The sequence below is a fragment of the Dromiciops gliroides genome, chromosome 3 (genome assembly GCF_019393635.1).
Source record: "Dromiciops gliroides isolate mDroGli1 chromosome 3, mDroGli1.pri, whole genome shotgun sequence".
NCBI classification, from domain to species: Eukaryota; Metazoa; Chordata; class Mammalia; order Microbiotheria; family Microbiotheriidae; genus Dromiciops; species Dromiciops gliroides.
This window is the reverse complement of record NC_057863.1, coordinates 311,192,195-311,217,146: the sequence shown is the minus strand read 5'-3', so window position 1 is coordinate 311,217,146 and position 24,952 is coordinate 311,192,195.

Sequence of the window (24,952 nt, the reverse complement as noted above, 5' to 3'; positions counted from 1 at the left end):
GCATCTCTGTAAGGTAGGTGGCTAGGGAGCCTAAAAAATAGTGTCATGGTGTGCAGAGCACCCCAGAAGTTCTCTGGGGCACACCAAGGAATCTTCTTCTTGAGAAACCAAACCAGAGGACAGATAACGCCTAGAGAGATAAGCTGAACCAAATTGGACTGAGCTAGCTTCGGATTCCTACCCTTCATTCTGGTCTCCCTTACCCTGGGGAGATAAATTTGGGTGTGGCTGTGGCCTTTGCATTCTGAAGAGGGATCTGTAGCCACCCCTCACCCAATTCCTCTAGTCACTACCAGTGTGGCATGGTCCTCCACTCCTCACCCAATTCCCCCAGCTACCACCAGCGGGGGATGGTCCTCTCTCACTAAAGGAACTTTTCTCAGGCAGATGGTCCACCCCCATCAGTCCTTTATTAAAAGTACCTTCCAGTCTCCTGTTCGAGGAGATTTGGTACTTCTGAGCCATGTGCTTTATGCCAATCTCCCCATGAAAAAGTCCAAGGATTTCTTTCATGGTTTCCCTCCCCCCACCCTTCCCTTCCCTTGCTCCTAAATAAACTATCACCTTATTCTAACTAACTTTTGTGTGCAAGAAGGTGTAATTCTTTAAAGAGGAATTCCCAAGAACCCCAACCCCTAATCTAACCCATACCCCATTTTCCCACCATATCAATAGTAAGTTTAAGTGTGGACACTTCCACAGTGAGGATTGGTGAATAATAGGCAGCTATACTAATAAGTGTAAAATATCAAACACTAAATGAATTACTTGTTCTTGTTTGCCCTATCTTAACTGTAATGAATCCTGTGTTATGCTTTCTATTTTTCTGGAGAATATATTTCCGCCCATTGATATTGCTGAAAGAAACCCAGTCAGTTTGGTTCCCACATTCTTGGAAAGCAAACTTCGACTTGCCTTTGGTTTTACATAAGACAAATCAGAACCTGATGTAGAATCATTCTAATGGTTGTTAAGAAATTATTAATTGGTGAAAAAATATATTCATAACTGAGGTTGCTTTTTTGTCAGAATGATGGTTTCCATTAGTAAGAAATTCATAATAATCTTCCCCACCCACTCATATATCCTACAGATTATTTCTCTAACATCTGGAAAATACAGACTCCAAGGGTTAACCCATCATTATTTACCTTGGATATGGTTCACTGTGTAATCAGTGTTGGGAAATACATTGATTTGTTCTGCTATACAAATAAGTGCTGGCCAGGGAAACATCCCAATTATTTAACACCCATCTTTTGACACAGAGATTGTGTTTATGGTCAGGGAATATACAAGCATGTAGAAAAACTGCTTATTCAGATATTAGAAGAGGCCTTTAGGGAAGTAGCATTTTCCCAATCAGCATCTAAAAGTTGGATTTGGCTCCCAGAGCACTTGCTATCTTTCAAGGTCTGTTGGCATTTCAATAGCATATTGCCCCATGCTGGGACATGGGCAGGAATTACAAAAGGACTCATATGGCTAGAACCATGTACAGAGCACCTAGTGCACCATGGGCACCACTTACTATGCCTCTGTCTGACAGCCAGTTCCCCAGGATACAAATTAATGCAATCTGACAGCAAATGAGAGCTCTGAGTTGTTTGACATAATGGAGAATAGTGGTTCAATGTTGTTTTTTAGTCATTTCAGTCATGTCCAACTCTTTGTGACCCCATTTGGGGTTTTCTTGGCAAAAATACCAGAGTAGTTTGACAATTTCTTCTCTACCTAATTTTATAGGAAACTGAGTTAAAACAGGGTTAAGTGACTTTTGCAGGTTCACCCAGGTAGTAAGTGTTTGAGGCCAGATTTGAATTTAGGAATATGAATCTTCCTGACTCCAGACCAATTATTCTATCCACTATGCTACCTAGCTGCTCTGAGTAGGAGAATACACACAAACACACACACACACACACACACACACACACACACACACACACACATTAATATCTCAAACAATACAAAGTGAACAAGTGAACTAAGACCTCATTGGGATCAAGATAATTAAGTTCAACCAAAAGATTCCCAGATCTCATCGTAGGGGAAATTCTCCAAGTTTCTAGGGTAGCAAGCTAGGAATAGAGACATGATTGAAATGCCACATGTCAACTTCTTCTTAAATTTTTTCTCCCTTCAGGGACAAGAAAAAGTTTTGGAATCTCACATTTTCTTTCTCTAAGTTAAAAACTAGAAAACTCCAGATATTTTTTCTCTCTCTCTCATCAGCTTTGCTCACTAAGCAAGCAGGCAGCATTGAGTGGCAGTGGTTCACTCCATGATAAGAGTTCAAAACAAAACAACTACCAAAAATTAAACCAAGTGAGGGCAGCTAGATGGCACAGTGGATAAAGCACCAGCCTCAGATTCAGGAGGACCTGAGTTCAAATGCGGCCTCAGATACTTGACATTTACTGGCTGTGTGACCCTGGGCAAGTCACTTAACCCTCATTGCCCTGCAAATAAAAAAAAATAAGCCAAGAAAAACTACCATTATTTAGGAAGATAGTAGATTACTATGGAAAAAGAAATGGCTCAGTCATCAAAGGTTTGGGGTTCACATTTCCCTTTTGATGTTTACTATCTAGGTGTCCTTGGGCATTTACCCTCCCTAAACTCAGGTTCCTCATCTGTACAATCAATGATTTAGAAGAGGTGAAATATAAGATCCCTTCAGTATCAATGTTCTATGTATTTTTTTTGTCAGTTTGCTGATCCTTCTCATTTTTCTGCTTCTTCTGTTTTCCATCTTTTCAAAAGTCTCTTTCTGGGGTGCCAATGTTTCCCATATTAAGTGTGTATTCCCTCTCCTTAGCATTGGACAGCCCTGCCTCAATGTTCCATCTATACTTTGAAAGAGTAAAGATGAGACTGCTGAGGGAATAGTGAGCTTTAGCAGTCCATGAGAGGAGCAACAATAGAACAGAATAGTAGAATATGATTCAATTCTCTTCACCTTATGTCTTCCTGCATAGACTTGAAAACTACCTTTGTTGGTACTTGTTAGCAGGTTGGATGATAGAGCAAACTATGAGATACACCTGACCTTCTCAAATGCATGGCACAAAATATAGGAAGAACACATACCTCTAATTTAGCACAGGATAGGTGTGAGAATTCAAGGCTAGGTTTGGTATGATCTTTCCCAGAATGGATGTATGGATGTTTTTTGGTTGTTTTTAGTCATTTTTCAGTCAAGTCTGACTCTTTTTTTTTTCAGGTTAAACATTTTTATTTATATTTTTCTGTTGTAATCTCTATCCCTCTTTCCCTCCCTCTCCTGCCCCCCTCCTGAGGCAGCAAATAATCTGATATGGGTTATACATATATGATCATGCAAAACATCACCATATTTGTCACTTAATGAAAGAGTGTGAAAAATAGCATGCTTAAGTCTGTTCCATCAATATCAGTTCTTTCTTTGGAGGTGGATAGTATGTTTCATCAATATTCTTTTTGGATTGTCTTGGATTATTGTATTATTGAGAATAGTCAAGTCATTCACAGTTCTTCATCAAACAATATTGCTGTCTCTAAAAAAAACAAAACTAATGTAACCAAGATTACAGGTCTGACTCTTTATGACCTGATTTTGGGGTTTCCTCAGCGAAGGTACTGAAGTGCTTTGTCATTTTTTTCTCTGGCTCATTTTATAGATGAGGAAACTGAGGTAAACAGCATTAAGTGACTTGCCTATGCTCACAGAGCTATTAAGTGTCTGAGATGGGATTTGAACTCAGGTCATCCTGACTCCAAGTCTAGGATTCTATCCACTGCACCGCCTAGATGCTCCCCAGATATATGGTACCCCTTCACAGGACTCCCTGGTTTAGATTTGTTTTTCTTTTTGTTTGTCTTTGATCATGTTACTTCCCTTCTCAAAAACATAGCTGGCTTCTCATTGACTAACCTATAAACATTTCCCCTTAGTTGCAGCCAGAAATTTCTTAGTTCCCTTGTTTTTCCCTTCTCAACACTCTTCAGTTTCTCTAATCAGTTTTCTTTGACTGTATATTATGAGCTGATGCTTGATTGCAGCCAAATAGGAGGTCCTCCAGAGAGCTGCTATGTGTTCTGTGGTGGAAGGTTGAATAAGGAGGTAAGAGAAAAAGCCCCATTTGGGTACTAGCCAGGGTTTGGTGAGCCTTCCAAGCTCCCTGTTGCACCTGGTTTCTGAAAAATGTCCATTGTTGCTCTGTCATCTCCTTGGCCCTCAACACAATAGAAATTCTGAGTATAGTATCCAATTGGTGAGTAGAAAGAGCATTAAAAAAAAAAACAGAACAAAACATATTGTGTTCACTTTATGGAATAATACCTTGTGTACCATAATCTCCCCAATAGATTGGAAGGAATGAGACAGGTTTATAATCCTAACTCTAGCAGTGACATATAATCACAGGCAGGCTTAGTCCCAGGAAAAGATACCAAGGGACAGAACCTGATTGTCTTTTCTAACACTCTCTGCTGCCCCGGTGTTGATGTGGACAACTAGTATGATTTCTGGCATTCATTCTTCTGGATGCAAAACAAACAAAATAAATCCAAATGTCTGAAGAACAAATGGATTCTATTTTTCCTTAACTCAGAGTTAACAGTACAATCTGACATGTATAAAAGAAGGCATTCTCAAAACTTGAACATCAGAGACTCCCTCTTTCTAAGATTCCATCCCTGTATAACTTTAAGGGATTACCCTTAAAATTTGTTTTTCTTGTTGTAAATTGGAGAAAACTACACCAATGCTCTAACTCAGAGATGATGAGTTTATTTTATGATGTTTCTAAGACATATTGATCTTATTTAGAAAATAATGTTATGAAAACATCAGTGAAAATAGACTATGTATAGAAAGATTGGAGGTCTTGAGAAACTACCTAAGTTGGTGAATGGAAGTCAGTATGATTAGGAAGATTATTTCCATTTTGGCTAATCAACTCAGTTTGAAAAGAATTTACACATCAATAGGACAGTCTTTAAGCATGCCATTTGTAGATGTTATTTTGGGTGAATTTTTCATTTAAAAAAATAGTAATTTTCTTCTAGGGACCTTGAAGTCAAAAATCTCTTACTTCATAAATAATTGTAGCAAGAAATCACCCACAATTTGTAATTAAAAACATTAAGTTGTAAACAAAAATCGGGTGAGTAATTATTATAAGGAAATATGAATTGTTAGCTAAAAATAGATTCAGTTTTAATTCTGAAACTTAAAATAAGGCACAGGGAAGGGGGCTTTACAGATGCTCTTCAATGTTTTAGCTAATGAAGGAATATTTTAGTCTGCAAGCAAAAAGGGAGAGCATATGTTTTGTATACATTTATTATAGTGAAATATGAACGCAATTTTGTATGAAAGAATGAGTTTGTGATTTCACATTCCAGAGAATTTTTTTATGTTAAAATACATAAGTGAGACAGTTTTTATGTAGCTTCAGATAAAGGGTATTAAACAACATCTTTCATCCATGGCTATTGAGTTCATTAGTTTAAATCAGCATGTTTAGATTCAAACTCCAACTTTTTTTTTTCTCAATGTCTTCCTATTCACAAAGGGTGAGAAAGAGACCCCCATCTGAGTCCTAATAATTTTAAAATGGCAAATATAATCTCCTTAAAAGTGTGAACTCAGGGTATTATTTGTCTCCCTCATATTAAAACAAAACAACAAAACAAAACAAATAAACAAAAAAACCCACTAGCACCGCCACCACCACCATCAACAACAATAACAAAAAGAGAAGACTCCCCATTAGTTGATTCTTCAAGGCCAGTATATTTGGGAAAGTAGCCTGGATACTGATCTGATTGTCTTCCAATGAATCTAGCCTAATGAACTATCAAGTATGTGGATAAATCTATCAGTAATGTTGAACATGGTTCATATATTTCTAGAAATGACTAAATATCAATCTTGGCAAATGACATGTATTATGAGATTTAGCTAGTATGATGCGAAAGCTAAAGCCTTTTGGTAAAATGTCGTTATTATGAAGGGTTTGCTTTCCTTCTAGTAATAAGGTACTTCTGTCAGGGACACAGTATGTCTTACATATTATCTTCAGGTTTCCTTCAAACAGCTGATGGGTAGGGAAGCTGTAGAAAAGTCCCAAGACAATAATGCTAACTCTGTGCTCACCCTTCTCACCCCGCTTCTTGAAAACTTTAACTCTCCCTAACATTCATTTCATGTGTCACTTCCTTCTGTGGTAAAAAGTGAAAGCTTTTAACAAGTTGGTTAGGATAACTGAAAGACGCCAGTTTTTGAAGGGCCACCCATTCGATCTGCTAAGCAATCCACTTCTGTCTGCTAAGCACTCCACTTCCAGGGTGTGAGCTTAAAGGCAAGGAGAGAACGGAAGTGAGCTGTCTCACTCTTTTTCTCTTTCCTCGCCTGCTGGCTTGATCTGCACACACAGACACTGACTCAGGTTCGACTCGGCCTGGTCCTCCATAACAGAACGTGCTTGACGCGGTTCTCAGCCTCAGATGTGGCCTTGGGTTTTTGGTGAGTTCTATACGGAATGTAGATTAAGCTTAGATCTAAGATTACTTATTTGTATTTCTACTTCCCTATCCCTCTAATCAACATCACCTTGTTTTGTTGGCTAAGTAATTCCCAAACAATAAAAGCTCTAACTAAAGCTCAGAGGCTTCTTTCACTTACTGGTCTGGGAGATATATATATATATATATATGGGAAAGGGTAAAGGGGAGTTTAATGCTCTTGTATCCAATTTTAAATCTCACACTTCATGAAACTGTTCTTCACTACTCTTTTTTCAGCATTCCCCCTTCCCATTATTTTATATTTATTTGTAAATATTGTGTATTTTCTTATATCTTTTCATGCTTATTTCTTCCAAGTAAAATGTAAGCTGCTTGAGGTCAGGGATTTAGGGAGAGGGGAGGAAGAGGAGAAAGCATCTTTATATTCCCAGATTCTGACACAGAGTAGGTGATAAATAAATTATTTTTAAATTGAATTTTATTGAATTGAATAATATGTATTGGCTAGCTTTTCAGTGAGTTGCTTTGACAGATAAATTGACTTCAGCAAATGACAACTAAACAATGATGTTGAAGATCATGAGAATCACAAGATGTCAGAAAAGGAAAGAATTGTAGATATAATAATAATAATAATAAGCGATTATATAGTACTTTAAGATTTGTAAAGTGTTTTATATATTATCTAATTTACTTCTCACAATAACTCTGGGAAGTCAGGGCTATTATTTTTAATAATAATTTTTAAAATGGAGAAATTGAGTCAGAGAGAGGTTAAGTGACATGCCCTATGTCACACAAGCGGCAAGTGTTGGAGGCCAAATCTGAACAGCTGAGTCACTTCTTCCTGACTCTAGATCCACTAAGCCACATACCTACCTACTCCATCCTTGTTTGATGGATGGCAATAGTAAGGCCTACAAGGGTAAAATTATTTGTCCAAGGTCATACAGTTAAAGAAAATTGCTGAGGCTCTTAAGCTAGTCTCTCTGTTGATTATCTCAAGTTCATCCTGTGTAGAAAATTAAATATAGTTTTCATTCTCATTCTCCTATGTTAAGGGCTAAAATTCTAGCTAGTCTGTCTAAAATATCTAATGAGTGGTCGCCAATAAATTATAAGCTTTAGCAAGAGTTAGACTTTTAAGCATTTATTAAGGAGAATAAGAATTTGGTAAAGAGAGAGAAAGGCCTAGATTCCTATCTATTAAAGGGAGAGCACATTTCTAGCTCCCTTCTCCACCAGAGTCCAGAGGCAAGAGCCCGCGCGAGACTGAGCGCCAGTCTCTTCCTTCCTCCTCCCACTATCCCGCGTCAGGAAGTGACGCCAAAGAAAAGACTCCTGGTCTTGCCCTCAAAGACCTTCGCTTCATGGGCAGAACTCTTCTACAGTTAGTATCCAGCAGGTGGCGTTATTCCAATCGTTACACCTACAAGATAATAGGTCAGAGACATCAATAATATCTCGTATAATTTGTCCACCTAGATCAGAGCAGGCTATTTCTGCTTCTCCTACCAGAACTAGGTACCTCACAGAAACCAGATCAGAGAATAGATAGGAAAAACATAATAACAATTTATTTTGTCCCAAGAAGAAAGAACCATGATCATGTGGAGACCCTTCCCAAAAGGGATCAGGGAGTCTCTCTTGCTGAGGGGGTATAAAAGGTTTTTTTTTGTCCATGGGTTACAGAGTGTTAGCAGTTTAAATAGTATGATAAATTCAAACCAGAAGCCAAAGCAGTTTAACAATTTCAGTTATAACAAGTAAGAAGGAAATACAGAAGCATCATGATAAGATTACAGGATTCCAAAAGAGGGTTTGGCAAGGATGAGGACAACCAGATGTCCCCATAAGATAGGCACTTACTATCCTGAGGGAAAAGAAGTTAACAGGTAGGGTCTTTTATCTGCTAGCTATCTGGGTTCAGTTTGGAGTTCAGGACATTTTGCTCTTATTAACCCAGGGTTTCATAAAAAATAATTTTGGATAATAAGGCACCTCCAACAAATCCAGGTGATTCATATATTCTTATTAGCACCTGCATGTATTTTGCTTGTACATTTTTGGTTATATGTCATCTTTCCCATTAGACAGTGAGATATCTGAGACCAGGGTCAGTCTTTTGCTTTCCTTTGTATCCCCAATACTGTCTTTGTATCCTCCCATGTGTTACAGGCACACAGTAGGCATTTAATAAATATTTATTGACAGATTGGTTACCACACACTACCTCAGGCATAGAATCATAGGATCTAAGAATTCAGAGGGACTCCAGAGACCTTCTAATCTAATTTATAACTGAGGAAGAGTTCGTACTACATTTCTTCTTCTTCGTCTTTTTTTTCCTTTTTTTTTGTGAGGCATTTGGGGTTAAGTGACTTGCCTAAGGTCACACAGCTAGTAAGTGTCAAGTGTCCGAGGTCGGATTCGAACTCAGGTCCTCCCGACTCCAGGGCCAGTGCTCTATCCACTGTGCCACCTAGCTGCCCCTTCCAACTGCATTTCTGCCAAGCACTCATTTAACATTTAAACTGAAAGAGAATCCACTACTTTCTTCCTGAACAATCTATTCTACTTTTGGATAGCTCTAGTCATTTGCAAAATCAATGTGACCAATTATAGAGACCTAGAGACCTGGATTTCAATTCAATTCAATAAATATTTATTAAGAGGCTACTATATTTAGATATTATTATAATCCCTGAGCATACAACAATCTTTTAAGTGATACTAATTGTTTGACTAAAACCTAGGCATTTAACTTGTTTGTTTGTTTGTTTGTTTGTCTGTTTGTTTTTTGCCCTTGGCCTCTTCTTAAGCTTGGAAATTTCAAAGGGTTAATGGGCCTTTTACCCTAGGGATATCTCTCACTGATAAGACATTCCCCTACCCCTGAGGGAGGTTTTGGTTTGTTTGTTTCTAAATAAAGTCTAAAACTAATTAGTTTTGACTGCCCTCCCTTCCCCCCTCCCACCCTTGATTTTTGAAACTCTCTGGGGCTAAACAAAGGCAAGTAAATCCCCTCTTAAAGTGACAACAATTCAAATTCTTGAGGCTAAGTCCCATGTCCTGAGTTGCAATTCTACCTCTGACACTTAATTGCTGTGTAACCAAGACACTTAAAGTCTCTGATCCTTCCTTGGTTTTTGCATCTGCCAAAATTGGGATAAAAAAAAATATCTTTAGTATCATCCTAGCTAGGCTGTTGTCAAATGAGGCAAATGGGTCAATGTTGTCAAAGGCATCAAAGGAGATAAAGAACAAGCCCCTATAACTGTATAATTCTTTTTCTTTCACTCCTGCCCCCTTTCTCTTTTTGAGGTTAAATGAGAAGAGTAGTGATAGTGGTAGTTCAAATACTTAGAGATCTAAATGATAATCTTATGTTCAGAATCACTGGTACCAGCTGAGAAATTTTAACTTGGATTTTTTTTTAACTATGTAAGAGGAAGCATTTTTAGATTTCATAAAGGTATTCACTTGTTTTAAAAGTGATAAAATAAGAGTATTTAGCATTCTCATTTCCTCTCTCTGTCTCCAATACCTAATTTAGAAGTCTACTTTGGGGCAGCTAGGTGGCACAGTGGATAGAGCACTGGCCCTGGAGTCAGGAATACCTGAGTTCAAATACAGCCTCAGACACTTAACGCTTACTAGCTGTGTGACCCTGGGCAAGTCACTTAACAACAAAAACAAAAAGAAGTCTATTTTAAAATATTAAATAATACACTTGCTATTAAAATATTTCAATAAGGGTAAAACTGAAGAAGACTTTATTATTGAGTTACATCTGGATTTAATGTTGCCAAGAAGAGAAAGGACTACTGGTAACATCATTTATTAATTAATGATCAAATTAAGATTAATATATTTGTGTTTACAAATTTTCCCTGGATATTTGGCAAAAATAGATTTCAAAGTAGGCTGTTTAAATAATAAACAATTACTTAATTTCCATTTATTGATCTCTAACTTACTAGAGAAGCAAACATTTTCATGGTGGTTAATTCTTACAGAAAACAAAAAGAGACACAGAAAAAGAGAACACTCTTAATTCCCAGACAATAAAGGCTCTCTAATATGCAGTATAATTGCTGTCTTTTTCTATTTGAATTTGAAGGAAAAAAGTCGCATTTCTTTTTATAAGAAAAAGAAAGAAAGAAAAACCTGGCTTTAAGAAATGAAATGTACAAGATGTAGCTTGGCACAATACTCCCTTAAGCTTCTCTGGTAGGAGCCTGGGGCCATCTCCATAGCACTGTGGATTGAACACAGCTGCCTTTGGCTTCCTCCAAGCTTTGTCAGCCTTGGCAATTTACATTATGCTACCCATGATAGTTTCAGTAAGTTTTTTCACTGTAGGTGAAATTTAAGGTTAGTCTTTTGGTTTCTGTTTATTCTCATTTTCAGACAGAGGATGTACTTTGTGTGCCATGAAACTAATATATTTACTTCTTCTCCTTACCTAGGCCAAGAAAATGCAGAAGACAGATACAGTTTAATGACTGAGAGGAGGCTAGTTCTTGGGGTACTTTTTTTTTCCCCTAAAAGTTCACTGTGAGGATGTTCTGAAATGGAAAGTTATAATATCTGTTGTCTCCTTAAAATGAGGCACGAGAGTCAAAATATCAAGTAAAAAAATACTTTCAAATAGTATCTTAACTTTTTACCATGCCCCAGCTAAGTGGGGGCAGTGCCGGGCCTGAAGTCACCAAGACTTATCGTCCTGAGTTCAAATCTGACTTCAAAGACTTGCTCTGTGACACTGTGCAAGTCACTTAACCCTATTTGTCTCAGTTCCCTGTCTGTAAAATGAGAAGTAAATGGCAGACCACTCCAGTGTATTTGCCAAGCAAACCCTAAATGTGGTCACGAAGAGTCAGGCACAACTCAACAACAACAACAATATAACTTGTACTAAGTTCCTTCCAAACAAAACAAAACATAACAAAAACCAAGATCAAAATCCCAATGAAAAACTGAGTTTCAGAGAGGTATTGGATTATAGACAAAGATAGGAAGTGTCTGATGCAGGCTTTCAACATGTTTTTCTTGCTATACAACACTCCTTCTTTACAATGAAATAAGCTTCATACTAATCTTTCTCTAGATTTCCATGATCTCAGTCAGGAGACCTCATTGCCACAGTGTAACTTGTGAGAGAAAAGAACATATTTGGACTCTTATTAGAACCCTAAAGGCAGAGAGTGGTTCTGGTTTGAAGCCCCACAACTTCATTGCCCAAGCTTCCCAGCACAGCACACAAGACTCTGAGAAACCAAGACCTCTGGGGTGTAGGCCCACCTGAGCAAGGGGCCTGTACTTTGTGGGAGCCAAGCTAAGCTGGGAATTCACCTTGAGGCACTTGAGGTGATTCCCACATGACCCCAGTGTTCAAACCCCTACTTAAGTTTTGTTTCTTGACAAGTTATGTATGGTTCTAGTGAGGAATGGACAGTCTCACTCGGAAAAAAGGTTAAGGCCTAGTATCACAATCTGATTGGTCAACTGGTGCAATCTGATTGTTAACAGGGCAGTCTGATTGGTTGACTGATACAGTCTGATTGGCCCTTACAATTACCACATATGGGAGGTTGGTACTATATTCTGTGATTGGTTATTTTTGTAATGCTGTATGTAAATGGAAACTGTAATGTGATTGGTTGAGAGGGACCCTTGATGGGTATAAATAATAGTTTGGGACCTCACTTCAGTGCACTCTCTGGCACATTCAGAAGAGTACCCATCCTTGAGGATGAATAAAGCTGCCTTCACCCACACTCTGCTGCCTGCTTGGATTCTCTGAGCTGTGAGCTGCTAGCAACACTTGAGCTGTGCAACACTATTTGAGCTGTTAGCTGTGTTTCTAACACCTGTCAAAGAAATTAACTGGAATACTAGAAGCAAAATAAACTCACCCCACATACAAACAAAAACCTGTTCTATTTGATAACTTATTCATAGTCTATTTGTACACTAGCCAGTATGTCAAGAAGGATTTGTTAAGAGCCTAGTACATGCCAGATATTGTACTGACCTGCAGATACAAAGTAAGGCAAAATATGACCATGGTCCTTGCCTTCAAAGAGTTCACATTCTAATGGAAAAGACAACATGAAAATAGTCATGCACAATATAACTACAACATAAATGGGAAGTAATTGCAGAAAGAAGGCATATGGTGACATGGAAGGGGAAGAAGGAAGAACCTGGAAATTCCTTTTGAAAAAGATTGAATTTGAGCTCAATCTAGAAGGAAGTCAGAGGAGCCAAGGATAGAGGTGAGGAAGGAGAGCATTTCTAAAGTGGAGGGTAATTCTTGAAATGTCACTTGATTTGGTCAATGAAATGGAGAAGAATATTCAAGAAAAGTAAGAAGGGCAGTATCACTGGACCATAAAATATGTAGATAAGAGAAAATTGTAAAATATTTACAAAGGTAGCAAGGATGTGGGTTGGGAAGGGTTTTAAAGGTCAGAGAATTATATATTTGATTATGGAGGCTGTAGGGAGCCACTGGGGTTTCTTGAGTAGGAGTGTAAGATATTCAGACTTTCTCCACCAAGATGAATAGAGCACTAAAGGTCAAAAGTTATGACACAAATTTAAATGCTATTTGAATTTTAACTCAGCAATCAATAGATCATGCTCTCTATAATTTACTTGCCTTAATCACTTTAATCTCTTCTTGGGCACACACCATGTGTTTCGTCCTTCTCCTATAGCATATTTATTCTTCTCACTACCATTTCTATCAGCCAGGTGGTCCAGTGGATAGGGTGCTGGGCCTGAAGTTGGGAATACTCATCTTCATGAGTTCAAATCTATATATTTATAAATATACATTGAACCCTGTTCCTTTATTCACACTGCTTTACCTAGAAAGCACATGCCACCTTCTGAAACCTATTGAATTTCTGCCAATGTTTTAAACTCAGTTCAAATCCTCACACCTCTCTCTCTCTCTCTCTCTCTCTCTCTCTCTCTCTCTCTCTCTCTCACTCTCTCTCATACACACACACAAACATACACACACATTTCTCTGTTTCCCTAAATTTGGTAATAAACTTTTACTTTCTTGATCCTCACACAGGTCTTTGCCTAAAACTCAATTAATCACATATGTTTTGTACCATATCATGTACATGGTTCATATTCCCCTCATAGTTCCTGAGGGTAGGGATCCTGACTTACATTATCTAATCTTTGTATCTCTTTAGTACCTACCGTTATTCTCAATTAACAATATATGATTCATAAATGTTTTCCAAGTAGAAAATGTTCATATAATTACTAGTAGAGTTCTCTAGATGAAATAGGTACTCTCGACAATGCTTTTTAGATCAAGTTTTTAAATAACACTAGAATAAATATGATAACGTAAAATAAATTAGATGAAAATCTCATCTTACATTTGGGTTCAAAAAATCAGCCTCACAAGACAGTAAAGGTATGGCTGGACAATGGCTGCTCTCAGAAAACACTGGACATTTTAGTAGACTACAAACACAGTATAAGTCAACTGTGTAATAGGATGTCAAAGATAAACCTTAATGTTCTCTTAGGCTATTTGTAGAAAAGGAAGAAATCCATGGCTAAAGACGTAGAGTGCTCCTTTCTGTACTCCCAGATAGAACACATCTGCAATCATGTGCTCATTTATGATCTTGTTTCCATTAATGACTAAGGACATTGATAAGAAGGAAAATATACAGAAAACTCTAAGTAGAATGTGAAAGACCTTGAGTTTTTGCCATAAGAGATCTGTTGAGGTAACTGAAGATGATTTGTATGGAGAAGACAAAATGTAGAAGGATACTGAAGGGGGCCTTCAAGTATTTGAAAGAATATCATGTAGGGGAAAAGGGATACATTAATTCTTCTTGGCATCTGGAGGCAAAAATAGCATTGGTTGGTGAAAGCTTCGAAGAGGAAAATTTAGCCTTCATATAAGGAAAGATTTCTTAATAATAAGAGCTATCCCAAATTGGAAACTTTTGCCTTACAAGGGAGTAGGCATCCTTTGTTTAAGGATCTTTAAGAAAAAAAATTCAGATATTTGTTGGATTAAACATATTACAATATTCCTTCCAGCTCTGAGATTCTTCTAGCAAAAAATATGATTTAAAAAGATTCTTTGAATTGGACTAAGTAATGATTGGATTTAAAAAAAAATCATTGCAAAAATTAACCTTTATGTGTGGTTTTTTTTTTTTTTGAGAGATGTTATATATCTGAGCACAAGTTGAAAGTAGGATTCTGCCTCTGTTCTTGGTCCAAAAAATGATATTAGAATTCCAGCAGGAGTCTTACATGAAGATTTTTTTTTTTATTTGAAGACAGATGTACTCTCCAAGATTATGAGTTGTTTATTTTTTTTTCTTGGAGCCTTGTCTTAGAAAATGTATGAAAAGTTTACTTAGATTTGAGTATCTTGGGGTGAAAATGAAAGATTTTGAGAAAGAGAACATGGGGTTACAGTGTAATTGATGGATAGAGAACCTGTGATGCATCACGATTACCCAAAATAACTGTTTCCACAGGGTACAAAAAAAAATGACCATTGTAACATTTAACAATAGTGCATCAATTGCTTTGAGATTATATCCTGTGTTCAACCTGACAGTTTTTCAGGTTCAGTGTGCCCTTATTGTACAAAGAGAATATGCAGTTGGAATAAATGTTATATATAACAAAGCTAATTATGCGTTTTCTAGTACAAAGTTCTCAGTACAAAGATTACAACAAAAATATCACTGGAGGTTAAGTGCTGAGTGTGTAGGGTTTTTTTTTCTATAAAGGAAGGACTACAATAATATGTACTTTAGAGGAAACTCATTTGAATTTCACCCATAATAAAATGGTGACATTTCAAGTACCTGTTTTTTTTTTCTCCTATACAAGGAATATGAGACACATTGTGGTATAATGGTATAGTGTCCTAATAGTTAAACCTTGAATTCAATCTCATCTATGATATAGACTGACTTTGTGAATCTGGGCAAATTATTTGATCTCTTAGCAATGCAGGAAACCTTCTCAGACTAAATTATGAAGTACATACTGATCAGTGTTGGCAGAGGGAAGTTCTTCATTGGGATTAACCCATATCCATGAAGTCATAAGCCTGAACAAAATACAAATGAGGAATGAATACAAGCTATTTTCCAGGATTAGGGCTTAATAAAACCTTCTTAGATTCTCAAGTGGATTTGTGAACTCATAGATATGTAGGACAGAATGAGAGAGTTCATAGATATGTATATTTTCTGCAATGATACAGGAAATAATCCATCAATACCTGCTCAACCTGGACAACTGCTGCCTGTGTCCTCCCAGAATTTCACCACAGGTAATTAGCCCCACATGCTGTAGACCTTCCTTACTTTTTCTTAACATTAGGAGGATATAAATGGAGTCCAGGGGATATCTAATGGTTAGCTCTTGTTTTTGTCACTTGACCATTCCATGTCCTCTAAGATTACATTACCTCAGCTCTATATTCATACTTTATATGTTTGGATTTATGTATGTATTTCTCTCCATTTGAATATAAATCCCTTGTGGACAGGTGCTGTTTTTGCTCTTACTTTGTATGGCTTAGTAGAGCACCTGTCACATAATAAGCACTTAATAAATGCTTGTTGGTTGACTGAATAATTGATGTTGAATTTCTTTTGCAAGATACTTTATTCTGGTCCATTTTTGTAATTTCATAACTGCTTCCATCAACGTCTAGTCTTTAGACCCAGTAATATTTTAAAGTTTTCTTCCCAAACAACAGTGTTGTTAAAATTAAGATATTTTGTTTTTTTGGGTTTTTTTGTTTTTGTTTTTTTGGGGGGGGCAGGGCAATGAGGGTTAAGTGACTTGCCCAGGGTCACACAGCTAGTAAGAGTCAAGTGTCTGAGGCCAGATTTAAAATCAGGTCCTCCTGAATCCAGGGCCAGTGCTTTATCCACTGTGCCACCTAGCTGCCCCCATAAAATTAAGATATTAAAAGGATTGACTTTCATAACAAGAATAACTTTTATATCATTTAAGGAGTTCTGCAGGTTCCCTTAAGCAATTCAACACAGACTGTTCAATTCTGGAACCAATTCATTGTCCATTTGTAGTATCTGACCAAGGTGTACATACTGTTGGATAAAAACTGTAGGATGTTGATCAAATTTTGTTACATATTATGGACAATAATAATTCTTTATCTGCTTAGTTTTTCACGTGTCAGTGCTTAGGATAAATTCTTTTCAGTGGTTCTGGATATTATCCAGGCAGGTTTGCATTGCTCCATGATTTAATGTATGAAGAAAAATGGAGTATCTGAAGATCTATAGTACCTGACTACCTATATTTGGAGAAACTATTTTCAACTTGACTTGGGTGTTATTTTTCCTCTGTTATAGTGGAAAACAATTTTTGAATGAATATGTCTTCTTCTTTTGTGCCTCCCTTGATATTAATGATCAGAGGCCTGCCAAATATTGCCACCACTCATGTCTTTTTAAGGAATATTGAATAATGCTTGATGTGTGAATAGAAGATAATATGATGAAAGACAGAATTTAAAGCAGGATTTTCTTTGCCTAACCAAATGTTCTTTAAAACAAAAATTAACAAAGTCAAATCAGCAAGTGAAATCATTCAACTCCAACTATTTCATAGGTACTGGGCTAAGTTATTGGTACACAATAAAAGGCAAAACAACAAACAATCAAAAATAGTCCCTGATCTCAAAGAGCTCAGAGACTAATGAGGAGGGTGTAGAACAAATGAGATATATACAGGGTAACTTGTAGCACAGTAGCAATAAGAAGAGTTGGAAAAGCCTTCCTTCAATAGGTAGAATTTCAGCTGGAACATAAAGGAAATCAGGGAAGCTAAAACATGGATATGAAGGAGAAAGTTCCAGGCATGGTGGATAGCCAATGAAAATGCACAGAATAAGGACATGGAATATCATGTGTAAGGAATAGCAAGGAAGCTAGTGTCCCTGGATCACAGAAAAATGTATCTAAGAAGCCTAGAAAGGTAGGACGGTTAAGGCTATGGAGGATTTTAAAAGCCCCCAAAAGATTTTATATTTGATCCTAGAAATAATTGAGATCCCCTTAGACTTTATTTAATTTTGGGCTGGGGAAGTTGTGGTGTGATCTGCCCTTTTGGAAGATTAATTTGGCAGCTGAGTGAAACATGGAGTGGAGTAGAAAGAGACATGAAGAACAGAGAGCACCCAGCAGGCTATTGCAATAGTCCAAGTTTGAGGTGATTAGTGCTTCCACCAGGTACATGGCAATGTCAGAAGGCAGCATATGTGAGAAATTCTAGAAGGGTATAAATTACAGTTCCTAGCAATAGATTGGATATGGGAGTTAGATAAAATGAGGAGCTGAGGATGACAACAGAATGGACTCAGTGAAATCTTGTGTTTTCCATCTTTCAATCAATTTTGTGATGGTAAAAATGTGGTCTAATCCCATATGTTCCTGTGTATGCCTGCATGTTCACTACTGGTAGCCTTATCAGGGATGCATGTCTAAGTTTCTTTCATTTCAAAAGGTTTATTTAGCTGGTAAAGTAGCCATATAGATTTTTAGTTGTAAATTCTCTCTGTCACCTTTTCTTAGTATCAATAAGGTTATAAGATTGTTGATCTATACCTGGAAGTTACCTGGCAGACCATTTAATACACATCCTTCATTTTTTCAAATGCTTTAAGGGCCAGAGTATTGAAATCACTTGCCCAAGTTTACACAAATAGTGCTAGAGGAACAATTTGAGCCCAGGTCTTCTGACTCCAGGGCTAATATTCTGTTCTTTCCTTTATATACTAATTTTGAAAAATTCTCCTTTCCTTCAGATATCATGTGAACCAATCCCTCAATATCCCTGCAATACTATTATTTCTGTCATGGATCTCTTCTATGTATACTTGATATATTTCAACCTTTTTTTCCTATCTTTGTTCCCTTCAGTCATTCCTATTTCTTCTATAAATGTGATGTTAGAGGTTAAGCATAGTGATTCTACTATCCTTAATGATGAAAATATATTTTTTTATTAAATATCTTTGTAGACAGTTTCCAATTTCTTTTCTATTGTCCTTCTGTCATGTTCATTGATAAATGCATTTAAGATGATGTACAAAAACGTTCATTAAGTTGGTTTTGCCCTCTACTACTTCTCTGTTTTATGAAGAAATACTGTTTGTGATATGCTATCATTCTTCTCCTAGAGAACTTTCGACCTTGCATTTACCCCTACCTTAGGGCAGCTAGGTGGTGCAGTGGGTAGAGTACTTACTAGCTGTGTAACTGTAGGCTAGTCACTTAACCCCTCAAACAGCCTCAAACATCTGGGGCCATCTCCAGTCATGACCCAGATGGCTCTGAAGGAGAGAGTGAGGCTGGTAACTTTGCATAGTTCTCCCTCATTTAAATCCAATTCACTTCAAGTCATGACATCACCTCCCAATGTCATGGTCCTCTTTGAAAATGAAGGATAAACAATGACAATCCCCTACATTATATTATTTTGTATTATACTTATTTATGAAGATGCTGTATTCCCTTCAGTTCATTGTAAGCTCTTTGAATGAAAAGTACTGCTATATCTTTAATCGTTGTTTTTTTCTAGCACCTCTCACAATGTCGCATGAGTTGTAGGTGCTTAAAAAATATTTTTTCGGTTAAAACTACTCCACACAGTCACACATCTTGAAGCTATCCATTTTCCAACACCTGAAACATAGAAACATACTTCAAGTCCTTTCCCTTTGGTAAAACCCACCAGAGCCTGTGTATAATTGACATAGGCTTCAAGACTTCAATGCCAACTCTATTTTATAAGCAGACAATAGAGAAAGACATTGGGAAACTTTTCATACATTATGACATTCCTCCAGCTTTCTGACAGAGGTGCTATGGTGGATGAGGTGGCAAGGTATTGTACTAGACACTGAAGATACAAAAAAAAAATGAAAGTGTCCCTCAGAAACACTGTTTTCTTTTCTTTTTTAATTTGCAGAATTTTTTCCCCAATTACATGTGAAGACAATGTTCAACATGCATTTTTATGAGATTTTGAGTTCCAACTTTTTAACTTTCCTGCCTTCCCTCCTCCCCAAGATGATAAGCAATATGATCTAGGTTATACATGTTAGGCAAACTTTTTTTTTTTCTAACAACAGTTCACCCTAGCTCTAAATCTATGATACTATGATCCTCACCATTACAAAGATGACAGAGAGATATTGAGAATAAAATACCTCTATTATTTACTAAAAAGCATTTGACTAAATAGAGCAAAACGTAGCCTTAATGTGTTTCCTTCAACAAGGTATGTCCAATGAATGTTTGATAGGAATTTAAAATGGGTTAACAGATGCAATGATAGAGATAAATTTGTAGAATGTTCCTCTGACAATAAAAATACTTTATATTTAATTTCACAGCTTGAATGCTGGAAATAGATCTTAGAATAGGGGTTCTTAACATTTTTTGAGTCATAATCCCCTGTACTCCTTCTCAGAATGATTTAAATAATTGAAAAAAAAGCTAAATTTAGTGACACTTCAGTGAAAATAAAGATAGAATTTTATTTCTATTTAAGGTAATGGACTACCAGAAATCTGTCTATGGGTCCAATTGGACACTCCAAGTTAAGAACCCTTCATTAGTGAATACCTAGTTCAACCCCCTCCTTCACTTTATAAATGAAGAAACTAAGGCCCAGAGAGGTAGAAAGATTTGCCCAAAGTCATACAGGTAGTAAGTCTAAGAGTTCAAATTCAAACCAACATCTTCTGACTTTCAATTTACTGTGTTTTTCATGGGATTGCATTGTCTCTCTTTAAGTCTCTCTCTCTCTCTCTCTCTCTCTCTCTCTCTCTCTCTCTCTCCTGATTTACATTGCCAGCCATATATGAATTAGTAGATGAGCTTTATGAATTGCTATGGATGAAAAGTCCATCACCTAATAATTAACCTATTGATGAATCTACTCTGAGAGACACTGTGAGGTGATCAATATATATGGCATCCTAAGATAATATATGCATCAAAAGGCTTGATATTATCATAGAGGATGTCCTGTTTTAATTTGAAATGGAAGGGGAATTATAGATAATGAGACCCTCCAGATGTACCTGTTTTTGAATTCCATCAATTCACAGATTTTATCAAGCCTCAGAACACTACAGTGAGTTACACATTTTCAGCCTACTTAATGAAATTTACAAGGACTCAATAGAAATTCTCCTAGTAATCCACTCAGGAATAAACATGTAGATAAAGAATGCTTATTATGATGATGTCAGATTATGAGATTTAATTAGATGGCATACACTTTTATTTACTCTGTCAATGCATGTGTCTTAAACAGGCACTTGGACAATGAGCTGGGTCCAGAATTTAAAAGAGAGGCAGAGTAGATTTTATTTAGAAAATTTAATAGTACTTTAAACAATTTTTAAATTTTCTATGCTATGGAAGCTCATTTTTAAATACAAGGTGATGCTATATAGCTTCGCAAACCTTAAATGTTACATAAATGTGAGCTATTGTTCTTGTTGTTGTTGTTATTACTACAACTGTGAGGGAGGAAAACCTGCAATGTTTAAAATTTCTAAATTGAAGTTCACCCAGAGGTCAATGAAAGATCTTTTTTCCCCCTGAATGCTAGTGTGCTACAGTATATGACTTTCATAAGAAGTTACCTAAGGGATCTTTGGAATATATAGTATGACTGGAGAAGAGTTGGGATGCTTAGTGAAAGCAAAGTATAATGGATGAATAAGTCAAGTTGTTGCATTCATATTTATGAACTATTAAAACATTAAAAAAAGAAAGGCCTTCATTACATTGGAAAGGTTTTCTATGAAGGATTTTTTTAAAGGTTATGGAAAAAGTTTGCACAGGATCAGAAGGTATGAATGAAGTGTGGTCTATAGAGCTGAATTGGGGAGGAGGGGGAAGAGTACTCACAATATTGAGATAACTGATCTATTAGTATATCAGAGTAAATAATGGACCAACTAGGTAAGGATATATGCATAAAAAACAGATGTAGACATTTTTTTTTCCCTCAGTTTCTCTGAGTACCAGATTTTGCTTATATTTTAATTTAAAAAAATTTTTTTTTTGGCGGGGCAATGAAGGTTAAGTGACTTGCCCAGGGTCACACAGCTAGTAAGTGTCAGGTTTCTGAAGCCGGATTTGAACTTAGGTCCTCCTGAATCCAGGGCCAGTGCTGTATCCACTGTGCCACCTACCTAACCCCTGTTTACATTTTAAATATGGCCTGCCCATTCTTTTGTTGTGGTTGTTCAGTGATTTTAATTCATATTTGACTCTTTGTGACCCTAATAGGGGTTTCTTGGCAGAGTGGTTTGTAGTAGCTTGCCATTATTTTCTCCATTATAATTTTACAGATCAGGGAACTGAGGCAAACAGGGTAAGTGACTTGCCCAGGGTCACACAGCTAGTAAGTGTCCGAGGTCAGATTTGAATTTCGGAAGACGAATCTTCCTTGACTCCAGGCCTATTGCTCTATCCATTGTGCCACTTAACTGTTCATTCTTTTATTTTATATTTTTTATTATTATTATTTTTTGTGGGGCAATGAGGGCTAAGTGACTTTCCCAGGGTCATACAGCTAGTAAGTATCAAGTGTCTGAGGCTGGATTTGAACTCAGGTTCTGCTGAATCCAAGACCAGTGTTTTATCCACTGCGCCACCTAGCTGCCCCTTAACTGTTCATTTTTTTTTTTTTTTTTGGTGAGGCAATTGGGGTTAAGTGACTTCCCCAGGGTCACACAGCTAGTAAGTGTTAAGTGTCTGAGGCCAGATTTGAACTCAGGTCCTCCTGAATCCAGGGCTGGTGCTTTATCCACTGCGCCACCTAGCTGCCCCTAACTGTTCATTCTTAATAGTACTCAGACAATCCCTCTTTTCAAAGAGCTCCAATGGAAGGGATAGCATGAAAACAACTTTATGTATGTGCGTGTTTGTATATGTATACATACATACCCATATATGTAAATTATATATAATACCTTTATTGTACAATGTTGTTTTCATTTATGTGTGTGTATGTGTATATATATATGTATATATATATATATATGTATACACACATATATGGTAATCAATAACAGGAAAACATTTGAATAAAGAAAAATTGGAAAGGGCTTCTTGAAGAAAGTGGAAATCAGGGAAGCTAGGAGGTGTAAATGAGGAGTGATGGGACTTTAGAGATGGAGGACACCCAGTGAAAAACCTTGGAGTTAGGAAACAGATTGTCTTGTGACAGAAATAGCAAGGACTGACACTGGATCCCATAGTATTTATACAATTTAAGAAGACTAGAAAGTTGGTTGTGTTAGGTTATGGTTTGAAAGTCAAGTACACAATTTTAGATTTGATCCTGGAGGCAAATAGGGAGCCACTTGAGATTATTGAATTGGGGGGGGAGGGGGAGAAGAGGTGGAGGTAACATGTGTGACCCAGGGTAAATCATTTAATCTTTCAGTGCTCTGAAATTGTATTGCTAAAAGAAGCTTTCTGATCTGACAATTCCCAATATCAGTGAATTCACAGGTCCAATGTCCATCCCTATCCCTAACAACCATGTGAAGTAGGTACTATATACATTACATATGAACTTTAGGGAAATTAAATGGCTTTCAAAAAAGTCACAAAAACTAGTAAGTGAACTGGTCAAAAAACTAGTAAAAGAACCATTATGTTCATTATTTTAACCTTAACACTCTGCTACACTAGATTGGGAGATGTTACCAAATTCCTTTCTGAAATCAAAATATATTATGCCTTTGATATTTCTAATGTGCAGAGCTAATGATTACTACATTATTTTATTAACCTTCATGGAACAACTTGTTTTATAATTAAGTATAACATTCTGGCAAGTCTCAAGAGTAAGCTTGCTAGTTGATTTGAATTTTCTTAAATCCACCATTTTGTCATGTTTTTGAAAACTGGCACAGCAGGATGCAATTTGCCTGAGCTGCTGGATGATTTGTACTTCTTTAATCTATCTTGGCCTATAATTCTCTCATTATGTTATTTATTGTACCCTTTCCAATTTTGAAGATCATCACCTTTGCTAAAGACAACAGACACAAATGGGATTTCAGCACCATGCTTTCTTTCAATCATCAATTAATATTATACTCTCTTCCCCAACTATCATTTTGCTTGTGCAAAACATAGCTTAAAAAACATTAATTCCTTTGTGCCTCAGTTTCCATTATCTTTACAATGAGGATAATATTTTATCTTGATGTTCCTTCAATGGATATTTATAAGAATTAATGTATGAAATGTTCTCGTGTCTCAGAAGAAATTGCTCTAAATATATAACCCACATTAGAAAAGAAAATTATCTTCTTGAGGTGTCACCATGATTAAAGATTTCTCAGCTATTGATTGTGCTTTTGAAGGCAAAATACAGCATGCAAGTGCTAAATAAAATAAATAGCCTTATATCATTAGCCCACCATTTCTGAACATCTGGAATATGATCAGGTGTGCAATTCAACTAACCTTATTACCATACTATTTTCTAGTTAAGAATCTCTGGGTAATATGTAAAAAATTTATGTAGGTGGTTGTCTTTTTCTCTAACTCCGTACAAATATGGTATTAAAAGGCAAATTTTCTAGCCTTGTCTGTTTTATAACAAAGGAAGCAATTATTCAGCCAAATATAATATCATTAAGAATTATGTGAATGTGGATTGAACCAGCAAAATTGTCACTCAATGGAAACCAACATGGTGTAGAGGCAGCAATATATTAACTAGACAACATCCAAGACACATTGCTATCTACAAGAATTTGTGATTTTATCCAAAGGAAACATCTGATGCCTCTAAACACATGATAATATAAGATACCCAATTTCACCAAGAGTGACACAGAGATGTTTGTCTGCTCTCAAGCAGAATTTTCTTTTCTAATTTTAAACTTAACAAACTGTTGAATAGCTGAGGGATTTACAAGTTGTGATTGTTGAGAAAATACATCAACCCATTATTATAGTGAGTGGAATGAAAGTAATTTAGAGCCAGAGGTTGAATGAAAATTATACTGAAAACTATCTGTAAAAAGGTCAGTGTTTCCATCGATTCTTCGTTTTAATATCTTTTGCAATATTTTCTATAATGATTGTTTGCGAGTCACCTTGTTTCCATGCTAGTTAGGAAAAACAAAACAAAACAAAAAACCACGTGTATTATATCAAAGTACTAGTATTGAATTAGATTACATGGTGAAAGATTAAAAAAAAAAATTATATAACAGAGAGTGCCAAGAATTGGACTATTAGGCTTGTTTCAGTATTGATATATTTCAATTTAAATAGTCACTGTGTACAAAATATTGTATTAGACAGGGAGGGCAGTTCAAAGTTTA